The sequence below is a fragment of the Camelus ferus genome, chromosome 21 (assembly GCF_009834535.1).
Source record: "Camelus ferus isolate YT-003-E chromosome 21, BCGSAC_Cfer_1.0, whole genome shotgun sequence".
Classification (NCBI taxonomy): domain Eukaryota; kingdom Metazoa; phylum Chordata; class Mammalia; order Artiodactyla; family Camelidae; genus Camelus; species Camelus ferus.
Genome location: NC_045716.1, coordinates 16,484,035 through 16,498,998, shown reverse-complemented (window position 1 = coordinate 16,498,998; position 14,964 = coordinate 16,484,035). Strand labels below are relative to the sequence as shown.

At 42.1% G+C, this 14,964-nt stretch overlaps 1 long non-coding RNA gene across 15 annotated transcripts in view; it reads right to left on the bottom strand.

Annotated features, from left to right (window-relative positions):
• Positions 1 to 14,964, bottom strand: part of LOC106728590 — a 41,532-nt gene that overhangs the window by 23,244 nt on the left and 3,324 nt on the right. For 2 of the 15 annotated variants that reach the window (XR_004313913.1, XR_004313917.1), the window contains exons 2-3: positions 4,552 to 4,634; positions 515 to 612 (exon numbers count right to left, since the gene is read on the bottom strand). The exons of 10 other annotated variants lie outside the window; for them this stretch is intronic. This is a non-coding gene — a long non-coding RNA (uncharacterized LOC106728590). The remainder of the gene's footprint in view (positions 1 to 514; positions 613 to 4,551; positions 4,635 to 14,964) is intronic. 3 more of the 15 variants (XR_004313915.1, XR_004313919.1, XR_004313916.1) reach the window with 2 other exon arrangements.

Below are 14,964 nucleotides of genomic sequence, written 5' to 3'. Positions count from 1 at the left end.
TCCATCCTGAATATGACTATTCCTAATTCTAGGCTCTGTGATTAAGCTCCTTTCAGTTTCTCCATCTAACTATAAATTCAAAGTGTCTCTCAATGCTACAGCGCTAACCAGGTTTTCAAATCCTAACCCAAATAATTTGATAAAAAATGTGGTGCGGTGTGCCTGACCATTCTGTTCTCCCTTCGTGTCGCAGTCTTATTTTTGTGTCAGCTATTTTCAGACTGAAGGTGCTCTAGCGGTTAACTAAGGACAGCTGTGTTAGGCCTCAACAGGATTCTCGGGTCTCATGGGACATTCCGCTTGGAGAAGGGGAAGGTCACCTTTATCTAATTGGAAATAAATTTGAGAGTCTCACAAACACAGACTCAGAACATTATCAAAGACCAAGGAAGAAGCACTGCCAAAAATGTTACCCAAGAAGATCACTCAAAGGCTAGCCTTCTGGGACTGATAACATCACGTCCATGCATTTAAAGTCTTTAGGAGTCCTACTGTGTCACAGCTGTGCACTTACCAAGTTTACTGACCCCGAATGCAAAGTATGAGAATGAACCTAAGGCACAGCCCACGTTGTGCTGTGCACAGGAGGAAGCTTGCGCGCCAACGGCAGACCTGCTGGGGAGAGACAAGGGGAAGGGTGGTTTTTCTTCAGCTGCAAATTTATTTCAGAATCTCCGCAATGGGGACAGGAATGAGGTCAAAGAGAAAGGATATGAGTAAAGGTAGTTACTGGATGATAATTCATTTTTGAAAGAAAAATGCCCAAATGGTTAACACTGTCTGTAAACAATTTCAGCAATGGTGTTTATTTCAGACCATGCAGGGCACTTTGGGTCACTCTTCCTCGAGGTGCTATTCTCTGAGAACAAATTTATCATCAGTCTTTGTGGCCCATTTTACATTGAGACCGAATTCTAGGGGGAAAAACAGAAACCAGAAGAATCATCTAGGATGAATCTTTACAAGGGATAAACTCTCCTATTATTGCTCAAGTCTCCCCTTGCCTCTGGCTTGTATACGCCACATGAGCTGTTATTCCATCAAGCCCAGAGCATCCATGAGACTCCCTGGTTCATTAGCTGAGCTGTAACTTTCACATCATCTGGTCAGACCATAGATAAATAAGTAGAAATGTCTGCTTTCACTTAATAATTACCCGGAGACACTCAAGCCCTTCCCAGGATATCCATTCTAATCCGATGATTTTTAAGTTAGGAAGGAACCTAGTTTTCTTTGGTTTTGAGGGAACCAATTTAAAACAAATATTTGGCCACAGAATTCCAAATATTGGCTTCTCGGTTCTTCCTGTTTTTTTTTTTCAGTTCAGATGGGTATGCTGTTCTTTATTTTAAAATATTTAACTTTTCTATAAAGAGAAAAAAATAAATATTTTGAAAGGAAGTTTTCTATTTACTGATAGCATCTTCACCTATTATAATAAAATAAGAAACTCTGGAGGATAGAGGGGAATAAGTAGCAAGTAAAATAATAACTCACTGGGTAATTCGTATCTGGTGAACTCCTACCGTGTTCCAGGTACACGTTGCTACCTACTCAGAACCCCCAAGTGTAACAAGTGCATGTGTTACAGATAGGAAACCATGATTCAGAGACGAGAAATAACTTAAGGTCAGAGGGGGAATGCGATTAGAACTCGGAACGTTTTCACACCAACACTTGTGGTTTTCCCACGTTAGCACATTTCCTCTCCACTTAATACATTTGTTAAGATGTATGTTTCCTTTTGTGGACAAAGACAACACTAATGGGCCACTCTTTCTTGGAGGTGATTGGCTTGGGATGATCCATCATACTCCCCCTCGTCTGTTTGGTGTGCAGTGTCACTCTGGATCAAAGGCCTTTAAGCATCAAATCCAACTCCCTGGCCTACTCAGACTTCTGGCCTCCATCTCTCCTGTCTCTGGCCAGGCTCCCATGGTATGGCCCTACCTCACCTTTCCAATTATTTCCCTTCACTCACCAGGTCAGTCAAACTAAGTGAGTAGCTGCTCTCTCTCACTCGGTGTTTTCCCTCCAAGACTTTACTCAGGCCATGGACTCTTCCAGGAAGCCCCCCAACTCCCTTACTACATGCACATGCCTTAGTCCTGCCATCGGTTTCAGCCCAACTCAGATGTGTCCACTGAAGAAAAACACACAACCTAAACGTTGAGAATTATGTTTTAATCAGCCGACATCCTGAGGACTTCAAGCCTGGGAGGCAGCCTTTCAGAGAATTCTAAGGGACTGCTCCAAAGAGGTAAGGGAGAAGCCAGGATATACAGGAGTTTTTGCAACAAAGCCAGGTCGTCGGAACATCAAAAGTTTACTGTTACTTAAAGAAAACCAGGTATCTCAAGTTAAGGAATTTAGTATTTTTCTATGTATGGGAAGATGCAAGAGTCTGAGCTTATTGAAATCATTCCTTTGATATACACCTTAGCTTTCTAGGGCCAGTATCCCATGCTTCCTACCCTGAGTGCCCTCAGGGCGTACCACTGGGAGTAGCTGCAGTGGCTGAGAACTGGACAGCGGACAGCTGCCTGCTTGTCTCTGCCCTGAGTTCCCTCTGGTTCATGGTCGGGGCGGTGGGTAGTGGCTGATGGCTGATGGCTGATGGCTGCAGCATCATTTGTTTACTGATATGGCAGGCAATATTTTTTAGCCACAGATGTTTTCCTTGCTTCTCAAGCCTGGAAGTGATTTTGCCCTCTTGTTAGCTTTTATAGACTTCTCTTGTATGTTTCTTATAAACTTTTACTTTTCATTCTGTAATACAGTATTTATACTTAAGTCTCTTTCGATTCAAAGGCAGGATCTATACCTGATTCACAGTTTCATCTTTCCCAGAGCCTAGCTTTTGATAGTAAGAATGACAGATTTAGGGAAAAAAATATTTTAAAGGATACCTAGTAAAATCTGATACTCAATTAAAGACTAATTTTAAGTACATTATTTGAATATTCTGCATATTTAAATGTCACATGGAACATTCTTATAACAAGTCATTGTTCCTTATCTGAAGTTCCAACCTGGTGCCCTGCATTTTATCTGGCAACCTTATGAATAGATACTCACCAAATAGTTTTTAAATGAATGAATTTCAGCCAGTGCTACAAATCTGACTATGGTGTCGTTAGCACTGATTGAACTAACCTCAAATAGTCATAAAACAGATATCTTTGGAAAGGATCATGGCGACAATTTATTCCAACTTTCTAGTTTTAGGGTTATTTTAAAACATAGGCTCTCTCTGAAACTTGCTCCAAGTCCCACAATTAGCTAATGTTCTGGCATCACACGTCTTTGAAACTGGAAATTTTAAAAACATAGAGCAGATCATCAAAGCTGCAGAGGGCTCTAAAGATGCAGAGAACTTGGACTGTGCTTCTGTATAAGCTCACCTCCTTGTCCCGAGGTGAGAATTTACAGCTGGTTCAGCCCTTGTTTAATGCTCTATGTGTCTCTCTACGCTTTTGCACACGCTGTTTCGAATGGAAGTCTTAAGAATCAATGACTGTCCTCTCTGGTCACTGATTGATCCTGCTAAATAAAGTATACTTGTAAAAAGAACCCCTGAAATATACCAACAGAACCAGAACAGACCTCAATAAACTGATCTGGGCCACAGTGTTGGTCTCCCTCACTTCTGGCAGCGCTTTTCTTCCTGGTAACCCTGCTACTGCCCTTGGGAGACTCCGGGAGTCCTGTCTTCCAGGCTTCCCTTCCTGCAGGGCCTTGTCTCTGTGGCACTCCTTCCTCCCATCAGAACTTCCCCGCCCTGCTGGCATCTAACTGCCAGGTGGGAAAACAACCTGATAAACTGACCTGAGCAAGGTGTGAAAGGCTGACGTGGTTTTCATGGGCTTCATGTGCACCTCCTCCAAGAACCAGCTTAAACGTCATGCTTTCTGTGAAACCTCTCTTGATTTCCCCGGGAAGTTAACGGCTTCCTCCTGGGAGCCACCCCACACTTCTACCCACTCTCTGCTATGTCTGGTAGCTCTCTGGTCGAGGCGTAATTATGCATTTATAAGTGCACATACACACAATGGCTTCTTCACAGACAGGGGCAATTCCTTCTTTATATTCATACTGCCAACACTTAATATGGCTTCTGTCTAATCAATATATATTAAATTATTACTATATTATTAAATATGTATTAAATAATTACTAATATATTAAGTGTTTTTTACAAAATACATTGAAACAGGGATTCTTAGATAATAATTAAATAGTGACCCTTAGATTAGAGGAGCAAACACTGAAAACAGCCCAAAAGGAAGACTTTTTAAAAAAGTTCTGTGGTCTAACATGTAGTCTTCAGCTATGTCTAGCATGTCAGCCCTGAAGATCCCTTCAGAGAACAGGACTATTGCTGATTCAAGAGTGTTTACAATGCAAACGTTATAAAGCTTAACCTGCTCTGTTTCTTCTAATTATTACCTCCAACTAGGCTGTCTTAAATCTCTCTTCCATTTCTTGGATAGTGTCTTGGACAGAGTCCATAACTTTCTGGTCACTTTTAATTACTAAACACAGGCTTACCAGTTCAAGACAGGAGGGGGCCGATGAAGCGTGGCATGCCCTTCCACTGCTCCCCTTCCTCCTCGGGTCTGTTTCCTCTGAAGCTGGGGGCAGGGGGTGGGACAGGAGAATCAGAGGTTACCTTGCAAAACCATCCATATAGCAGACCAAGGCGTAAGGCATTTCTGGAACCTCCTTGACTTGGAATGGCTCTGTCCTTTGATGGTGGCTTCAATGGATGTAGTGGTCTCTGTGAGGATGAGTGCTTAGTTTCTTGAAGTGGTGCTTAGCTGTCCCAATGTAACCAAGCAGGACCCCAAGGGGCCTTCTCTAACGGACCACTTCCCCCACCCTATGTCCTCCACCTGCTTCTTATCTGTAGAAAAACTGGCCTCCTAGGGCTTCCTCAAGTTCCAAAGAGTACATTTAATCAGAGAAGTGAGAAAACACAGAAAGAAAGGAAGCAGGTCAAGTGAGACAAAATAGGAATAGTTTAGTCATTAAACAAAGTCAAAGACCTTTAAGTTCCTCCTCAGAGGCTATAGACAAAATTCTGAGCCACATCCTTTGAGCTGTTTCGCTGACACTGAAACTGCCACCAGGTGGAAGAAGTTAACTATATGCTGACCACAAGCATGTAGACCCCAGACTGGTAGGAACCAGAAGGTCAATGATGTTGACTCCTGATTACCTCACCACCAGCCAATCAGAAAAATGTCCATGAGCAGATGGATACCCTGCAACCCTCCTCCCTTATCTTGTCTTTAAAAACCTTTCCCTGAAAGCCTTCTGGGAGTCCAGGTCTTTTAAGCACTAGCTACCTGGACTCCTTGCTTGGTGCCCTGCAATAAATGCTGCATTTCCCCTCACCACAACCTGGTGTCAGGGATTGGTTTTACAGCACGTGGGCACAGGTTTGGTTTAGTAACACTAAGGATATTCTCCCTCCACCCCTGCTGCAGTATTTTTTTTTTCTGGGTGGGGGGCCCCCCTTTGGCCCTGTGGCTGTCTGAGCTGCTTTAGGAATCTTGCCCCCCACCTAACCACCACATTCTTTCCCATGAAGCCTCACAACTCATGGGTTCTCTTCCCAAAGATTCTTTACTTTGGGGCCTGTAGGCCCCACAGGAACAGGCTACACTATTTCAGAATATCTAAATAAGAAATAGACACTTTCCTCCATGTTCACAAACATGCTCTTCTTCTGAATTCCTTGTCAAGCTTTCCAAGGAATTCTCTCACCACACTTCACTGTGTTCCAGCAGAAACTCTAAAGTGGGCCTGTAGATTCTACAGATCAGCAAGGAACAAGAGGACAAGCTCCCCCCTTTGTTGGCATCTCTGTCTCTACCCATGATTCTCTTTATGCCCTGCCCCTACTTTATCCTGTCAGCCACCTTTTCTTAAGTCAGGTCACTAGCTCTCCACGGATCAGCTGTGAGTGATGCTACAGAATTGTGGTACAAGGATGCCCCCAACACTGGTATATAACTACCCTCAGAACTAAATTGACTTACGGATATCAGGGATACCCAGGGATCATTGAAAGCTGACTATACATAGTAAAAGGTACTTCCTCACTGTTAGCAAACTACCATGTTATCAGCAGTTCAGAGTGTGGGGACATTTTTAATGGTGTTTCTAAACTGATACATGCTCACTCAGTTCTGTCTCTTTCAATTTTATCTTTGTGTTTTCACCAAGTGCATGGTTTTAGAATCCACCGTCAGGGAATGTGAGTCCTCAGTAAGTTAGGATGGTCCTCTACGCTCTGTTGAATAAGACCTACTTTTCTCTACGACAAGACCCAAAGTGTCACCAATTCAGTTACCTTTGTTTGTTCCTTTTGAATATATTCAGACAGGGCTTTGAAAGAGTTCTGTTTCTAAGAAAAATAAAATGAATCACATGTACTGAGCACTCAAAGGGCATTAGCAAATATAAAAGTAATAAGTAATTAGTGCTCAGTTTAAAAAGGAGGTACAAACTGAGGGACTGCATCCTGCTCTGAAGGGAATCTGGTGCATTTGTCCCGGCTTGAACCCTCAGACTATTTATAGATCCTGTTCAGAAAGGCTGTTAGTTCATGATGTTGTGACTCTGTTTTATGGATTGAATTATTTCCTCCAAAACAGAAATGCTGACGTCCTAACCCCCCAAATCTCAGAATGTAACCTTATTTGGGAACAGGGTTTTTATGGAGGTAATTAAGTTAAAATGAGGTCGTTAGGGTGACCCTTAATCCAATGTGACTGGTGCCCTTATGAGAAATTTGGACACAAGATACATAAATAGGGAGAATGTCATGTGACGATGAAGGCAGGGGTAGGGGTGGTACATCTACAGACCAAGGATGCCAAAATTGCCAGCCAACCACCGGAAGCTGGGGGAGGGGCATGGAACAGAGTCTAACCCCCAGCCCTCAGAGGAACCAATGCTGCTGACACCTTAATCTGAAACAGAGTTCCCTCCAAAACCGAGTTCTTCTGTTGACTTTACAATTAACCTCTCTATCCAAACTTCTATTCCCCTTCTTGTCCCAAACCTGCTCCCCTCAAGGCTGAAGAATATCAAAGAAAAGGGGGGGCTGAAGCCACATACAAGCCCCGGTGTCCCTGCCCTTTGAAGGCAAAAGCCTTTTGCTTTATCGCTTTGGTCTCCCAGGCCTCTCCTGAGTCTCAAAAGGCTGGCTCAAAAGCTAACGGCTAGGAAATGGGAAGACGCAGAAACAAAGAATAGCTGTCGAGCCAGGACACTGGTAACAATTTAGATTATGAACCACCACATAGCAGAATCTCCGAACTCCCAGTTCCCTGAAGGTTACAGATAAAGGCTTGACACACATTCCTAAGCTGTTTTTACAGGAAGCAGACCCCTAACAGATAAGAACTGCTGACCGCAAGCATGTAGAACCCAGACAGATTGAAACCAGAAGACTGGTGGTGCTCGAAACTTCGCCTTGATGCCAACCAATCTGAGACTTGTGCATAAGCTGCTCGTGCACCCTGCAGCCCCCTTCCTCACCCAGCCTTTAAAACCTGTCTCCTAACCTGCAACTTGGACATGGCCTTGGGATGTTAGTCTACCACCTTTCCAGGTTGCCGGCCTCCTGAATAAAGCAACTTTTCCTTTTCCACCAACACTTTTGTCTTGAGTACTGGAGTGTTTCTGAACAGCAAGCAGCCAGACTTGTGTTTAGTACCCGCCTTGTCCAGTTACAAATCCGGTCCTTCTAGTCTCCAGAACTGTGAGACGATGAATTTCTGCTTGTTAAAGCCACCTAGCTTGGGGCAGTTGTTATGGCAGACCTAGGAAACTAACACATGATGTCCTTTTGTCAAATCTCTTTATTTCTGAATTCATATACAAAGGCATTCATCTCACATTTGGGAGCAACTCCTGTGAGGTGTGAGGCTGAAACAGAGGGAAGAGCTCCTGGGATTTTGATGCAACCAGGCTACTCAAGGTGTTGCTTCACGCCTACCTCCCCAGCCCCTGCTCTCTCTCCTTACCTCATCCCCTCTCTGAGCTGAAGAGATGTCATCATTCAGCGAAAATGAACTCTAGTATGTCCTTTACTTATTCTTTTCCCTAAAATAGTTTTCTCCAGTAAAAATTTAGGATTCTACATCGGCAGAGTGGAAAACATAGATCTTTAGAAAAAAAATCTTAATTTTTATTTATGAAATAAAAATGAGAACCTTTTTCTTTTTGGTCTTTTCTTTTTTTTCCTTCAAGCAGGAAAGACATATCAAATTACCTAGAAAAAGTCCCTATTTTATTGAGAAGGAAATTGAAATAATAGAAACAATGTATTGGTCTCTGCCCTTGCTTCCTGGAATAGAGCTCTTAAAACTTTTGTAATTTAAGGGTTTCCTCAGGGATAAGAGCACGAGGAGCATCTTTTGTTTTAGTAATTGGTCATTGACCCTAGTTTCTAACACAGAGTTCCTAAATCCCTCAGGATTTCCTGGGTAAAGGAGCATCTTTTGTTCTGAGGCAACTCTTAGTGGGCTCCTGGATAACTTTAGGATGGAGGCTGATCACCAGAAAGACCAAGCCATGATTAGAAGCTTGGAACTTTCAGCCCCAGCCCCATTCTCTGGAGAGAGGAGAGGGGCTGGAGATTGAGTTAATAGTCCACCATGTCTATGGGATGAAACCTCCATAAAAATCCCTAAAGTGTGGGATTCAGAAAGCTTCTGAGTTGGTGAACACATCTAGGTGCCAGGAGCATGGGGGGGGCATCCCAGCTCCACAGGGACACAAGCTCCTGTGCTCAGGACCCTTCCAGACCTCACCCTATGTATCTCACATCTGGCTGTTCCTCTGTATCCTTTATCATATAACAAATTGGTAGACCTAAGGGTTTCTCTGAGTTCTGTGAATCATCCTAGCAAATTATTGAACCTGAGGAGGGGGTTGTGGGAACTCCAATTCCTAGTCTGTTAGTCAGAAGTACAGGTGACAGCCTGGGACTTGTGACTGGCCTCTGAAGTGGAGGAAGTCTTGTGGGACTGAGCCGTTAACTTGCGGGCTCTGACACTAACTCCAGGTAGACGGCGTCAGCACTGACACTGGAGTTGGAGAACTGGCCGTGTGGGAAAACCCCCACACATTTGAAATAGAGTGTGGAGAGGAGAAACAGAGTTTTTCCTTTTCACTCACCTAGAGAAGAACACAAAGTTAAAACATTATTTTGCCCTTGGAGGTCATTTGTCCTAATTACTGGGTGCTGAAAGTATAGTGTCTGATACCTAAATATTCAGTGAATTCCTGTTGACAGCATCATGGCAGTTATATTTACAGTTGATACAAAATCTTTGCAATCTTGCCAATTCTGATTAATCCTGGGGTTAGAATCTTAGTTTAAATTTCTGTTCCCTAGCGGGGAGTAGGTAGAGCTCAGTGGTAGGGCACATGCTTAGCATGCACAAGGTCCTGGATTCCGAGCACCTCCATTAAAGAAAAAAAAAATCCCATAAATTTCTGTTCCCTACTAAGCCACCACCCTACATGGTTTGCCACTCTGCTTTCTGTCTCCAAGCCTAAAATGAAAACATAATAGGGTGAAATAAAATGTCCTCATCTCCCCACACGACTGCACCCCATTCCCTGCCCTGGGGCAAGGGGAGAAACAGGGTGATTCTGAGATAATTCATTGTCACTCAGGGTAGGAAACAGGGTGATTCTGAGATAATTCATTGCCACTTAGCATAATATAGTCTGGTTTATTCCTAAGAAATAAGGCCAAAATTATATTACTCCTGTGACTGTGAATTTCTCACGTAGAGCAAACAGCAGTTTTCATAAGCAAATTAATTCTTGGGGTAGCAAATGCTTTAAATGTGTTTTGCTTTAGCTAATATTAACTCCAAGAAAAAAACCTTTGGGAGGCGCCCACGTCCACAAGTGGAGCCAAACGTAACTGACAACCGACAGATTTAGCTGCAGCTATGAAACTTCCTGTTATGACAAAGGGAGAAACTGAGAGAGTCTGGAACTTTATTCTTTCTCTTTGGAATGATCATAGGTCCTAGGGAAGTAGAAGCTTGGAGAGATTCTGGAAGATGCCAAGCTGTGGGAAAAGAGGGCTAGGAATGAGAGGACACCTGCACCGGACACCTCTGAAGGCCCGGAACGCCCTCGAGGGGCCAGTCCACCCACAAGCCTACAGAGGGGCATAGTCCCTGCGACAACACAAGGGGAAGTAGAGCCAAGAGTCCAGGCCACTACATCCTTCCTCAGAGAACTGCCCAAGGCTCGGCAGGGCCCGCGTGAGTGCGCTGTGCCGCGGGGAGGTGACGAAGGGGAGCCAGCCTCCAGGGAGGTAGCCCTTCCCAGAAGGGCCCAGCGATACAGCCTGTGGAACACAGAAAGCAGCACTGCCCTTACCAGTTCTAAGGGTCTGAGATTAGGTAGCAGAGTAGAATATTGAAAGACAGAGCTTTTCCCATCAGATTATGGGGGTTCAAATTTCGGCTCCCTGGTTTCCTCGGTGTATGACTATGAACAAATTGTTTTAATTTTTTCTTAAGTGATTCAAGTTTTGGGGTTTTCATGTGAAAAATGGGAACAGAAATTACCTCACGCCGTTGTGAGAATTAAGGAGGTAGTACATGGAGCGGACCTAGCACCTAGACTATCTTCTAGGAATGTGAATCATTATTATTATGTAAGTACCATACGCAAAAGGTATATAAACGGAACAGCATCCAAGTGTCAGCTTTGAATTTATATGGTCACCCTGTGTTTATTCGGTTCTCTGCTTCATAGTGGGTGAAAACTGACAGGTAATCTTTTTCAAGTAATAAGGATTAAATTAAACACCCTTACTTGGTGCTTATGTAGAAACGTTTTGATAAAACACTCAGACAAAGCCTCCTTTTTTGATAGAAAACAGGATTAAGGGCTATGAAAAGAAGATTCTGAGAACTCAGAAGGGACTTCCTTCTAAGGGTTCATTAAACAGAGTCCTGACTAGAAGCCTTACTCTGGATAATAGACATCATTAGCATAAGAGAATCCATAGGAATGAAAACATGACCCTAAAACTCCGACCAAAAAAGCTAGTTATCGCCGGAGTTTTCTGATTTGTGATACTCTGTCATTATTGATTCTGTTTTTTTAATTTCTTTTTCCAAAATTTGGTATAAATCATTAGTCTTAACATTAGTGCTCATTAACATTTTTCCCCCAGAGAATCTTATAAACTCCCTTGAAATAACGGGCAACACCACAGGATACTATAATACCAAAATTGGAAATACCTAGAGTGTAAAAATTGTATTCAAAAAGTCACACTAGACAAATGCTTTTACCAATATCCAATTTGTTTAGGCTATTAATTCCTTAATTCCTAAGATTCTCTATACTATGCTAAAATAATATAAGTTGATGTGAAAGTTGGGGAGAGAATACTAGGAGGTTAGAGTAAAATAAACCAAATTCTTGCTTCCTGGGATCTAGTTTAGAGCTTATCACAAATTAGTAAAGGACACGCATTTTTTGGCTTCAAACTAAAAATTTCCTCTGAATCCAAAACAAAGATTCTGTTTAAAGTACTGCAAATGCATAGCCTAGTTCCCAAATCCACTAATAAAGATGACACAGCTGAGGAATGAAGTAAATTAACAGGTCTGGAATGATTAAAAGGTAATAAAAAGCAGACAGCTACTTTGAATTCAATTGTTTATCTTCTTAAGCCTGAACTCTAATATATATCTTAAAGTCAATAAATTTAGAATCTAATTTTTTCCACCTAGAACATTGTGTTCTGTTTATCACTCTAATTCTGTTTACTTATGTAAAAAGAAAATGAAATAAAACTTGCAAATTGTGTAAGGTTAACATTAACACAACAGCACCACCTAGTGACTATGCTATGCAAACAAAAATGTTACTAGAGTTAACACTTTGAATATTAGTGCATTTTCAGTATACCTATAACCCCAACCTTTTAAATAAAATTATATACTAAAATACTAATTCACAAGTATATAAAAGCACTGTGACTTCTTCATTCATAATTAACTACAGTTAATGATGTGCAAAGAATATCCCACCACCTGTAAATAAAGGGTTCTGCATATTAGATATTACTTGTAATGTTGGCAAGCTACAAATGTTAGCAGTCAGGTCAAAGAGACACACTGTTTCCTCTCATCTGAAATGTCAGGCAGATGTAAAACTATGAAACTCCTTTGCTTTAGAAGGTTTTATCTACACTTCACAATACATAGTTTCAAAGATTTTCTTCCTGATGCCCTTAATATACTAGTATATGTTCATAATTTCACTTCAGCCTGTATTTCCATTCATGGTTAGTGATTATTTTTAAGACATGAATAAATATTAACTGTTTGTGTAAGTGAGCTGAACAGTGGCATCAATGATACAACCATAAAGCCTGTAAACCAATCAATAATGTGATGTGGTCAAAAAATGCTGGTGTGTTCTCAGATAGCATTAATCTTCTACTCTATACCAATCAGATCATAGTTAGAGTATTGTTTTCAGTTTGAAGTTAATACAGATTGAATACTTTTTTTCTCATCTCTTTATTTTTTCACAGGAAATGGAAGCACATAAGAGAAAAGTATAAAGAACCAAAGTATATCCAATAAAATCTTCTCACTCTGACCCCCTGATTCCCTCCTCAGAGGCTCCTACTATTACTCATTTCTCCTGTTAGATGTACCATGTTTTAAAAGGAGGAGTTCAGTTTGATAACAAACACTGACTGGGTGCCCAGTTTGTGCCGGACACAGTGTTAGGTGCTAGGAAATCAAGCCAGTAAGAACTGGCCCTGTGTAGCAGTGAAGACAGACACAAAACAGATCATTTCGATAAAACATAGACTTTTATTTTTTTAAGTGTACTAAGAACACACCTCATCTCTTCCAGCTGCGTTGTGTCTGTCATCTTCATGTCTCTCTCCCGCAGGCATCTTGAGCTAGACCTTCCCAAAACTCAATCACCAGTCGCCTCCCCAAACGAGGTCACCTCTGTATTACCTAACTCAGAGACGGGCATCCCACTTATCCAGGTGCTCAAGCCAGAGAACTCTCACTCAGCAGATACTTACCAAGCATCTAGTGTCTAAGGACTTGGAGGCTGTGGGCATCTCATAGCCAACAGGGTCTTTCCTGACTTCACTAACATTTGCTTATGGAATTCTATCCTTGGCTTCTCTCACCTCTGCCCTCCCAATTCAGTCGTCAAGTCCTGCCACTTCTGGTTTCTGAATTCCTCTGGGATCTATTTCCATCCGCACTGACAATACCCCGGTACGGGCTGCCATCTTCTCTTCCCAGCATTATGACAGTGATGTTCTAACTGGTTTTCCTCTCACTAGTCTTGCCACTCTTCAATTCCACTTTCTGAAGGTAGCCAGAATCACCATCTAAAATACAAACCTAATCATGTTGAAACCCTTCAAACTTACAACTATGTTTAGGAAGAAATCCAAACTCCTTAATATAACTAACTAGTAACGCTCCTCACTACATGGTGCCTGTGTACCTCCCCAGCCCTGCGTCCGGACTGTGCTCTCCTCTCACGTCTGGGCTTCACAGGAACCATTCCCTCTACTTTCTCCTCCACCCTTTAACCTGGTCAGTTCCTAGCTGTCCTCCAGCATGGAGCCACTCAGACTCAACAGCAGTTTTTTTTTTAATTACTTGTCTCCCTTCCCTATGAAAATATAAGCTCTATCAGGTCAATTATTAGATAGATTTTTACCACATTTGTTTGTTCACTATTATATTTCAGGTCTGGCACAAAATAAGAGGCTCAATAAATATTTTTTGAATGAATAAATCAATGTCTAGAAAGCCAGAAGGAAAGTCAACTAGTTCAGACCATGGAATAGAGAAAGGCATCTGAAAAAAAAAAAAAAAAAAAAAAGAGTCAAGCAAAGAAAATCAAGACAGTCCAGGCAGAGTCAACAAAAGTAAGAAAAGGTCTAAAAGTGTAAAACAGCCTCATGAATAGGAAGTGGGTGTGATGGGAGATGACAGTGGTAACATAAACAGTGCCAAGATCATGGAGGTCCTAGAATGCAGGCTATGAAGCTGGACTTTATCTAGGAGGTGATGAGGGAAGGGGTTGTAGAAGTTTAAGACCAGTGAAATGGTCAGATTTACATTAGGACTGATCATTCGAGCTGCTACTAAGAAGAAATTGGGGGATGTAGGTAGGGGTCATAAGGCTGGAGATAGCAGTGAGATAGACTGGTAGTCAAATGAAAGCAAGGAACAAATTAGAATCTCGAAGGCTCGAGATTCCTTCCAAATGGATCTATCTAGTAGGCAAGGAAATTAAAGACTGAATCTTAAGAAAGAGGGCAGGGATAGCAGTAATTTGAGGATCCTTGAGCAAATAGATTAATAAGACAATGAGAGAGGGTGGTATTCCAAAGGAGAAGATTTATGCAAACAGAGAGAAAAACCAAAAACCAAAACCAAACCCTAAAGTTGAAACATATTTATTTACAGGGCAGGCAGAGAAAGAGTTCCCTAAGAAGCATGAGACAGGCAGAAGAAACAGGAGAGAAGCAAAGGGAGTTGGGTTTAAGAAAGGTCTGATTAATGGTGTCAAATGTAGCAGAGAGGTCTAGAAAGGGAAGCGCTGAGCAATAAAACAGTGGAGAAGGCACTTTTCATCTTCTGAGATAGATAAGAAAGAGGGAGATAAATGTGGCGGTAAGGGAAATGGGTAGGCAGGAGGTTAAGGTGTATGTTGTGTGATGGCTTGAATTTTCTCAGTTACCACGGAACATGGTTGCTGGGAATGTCTGTGGCCCCTAGGAAATCTCTGTATTCAAATGAGTGGATGCTTGACAGCACGGAGGGAGTAGTACCCAATCTCAGTACTTCACCCACTCCTACCACACTAGACCAAGTGAATCAACTTTTCATCCTTACTGACTCA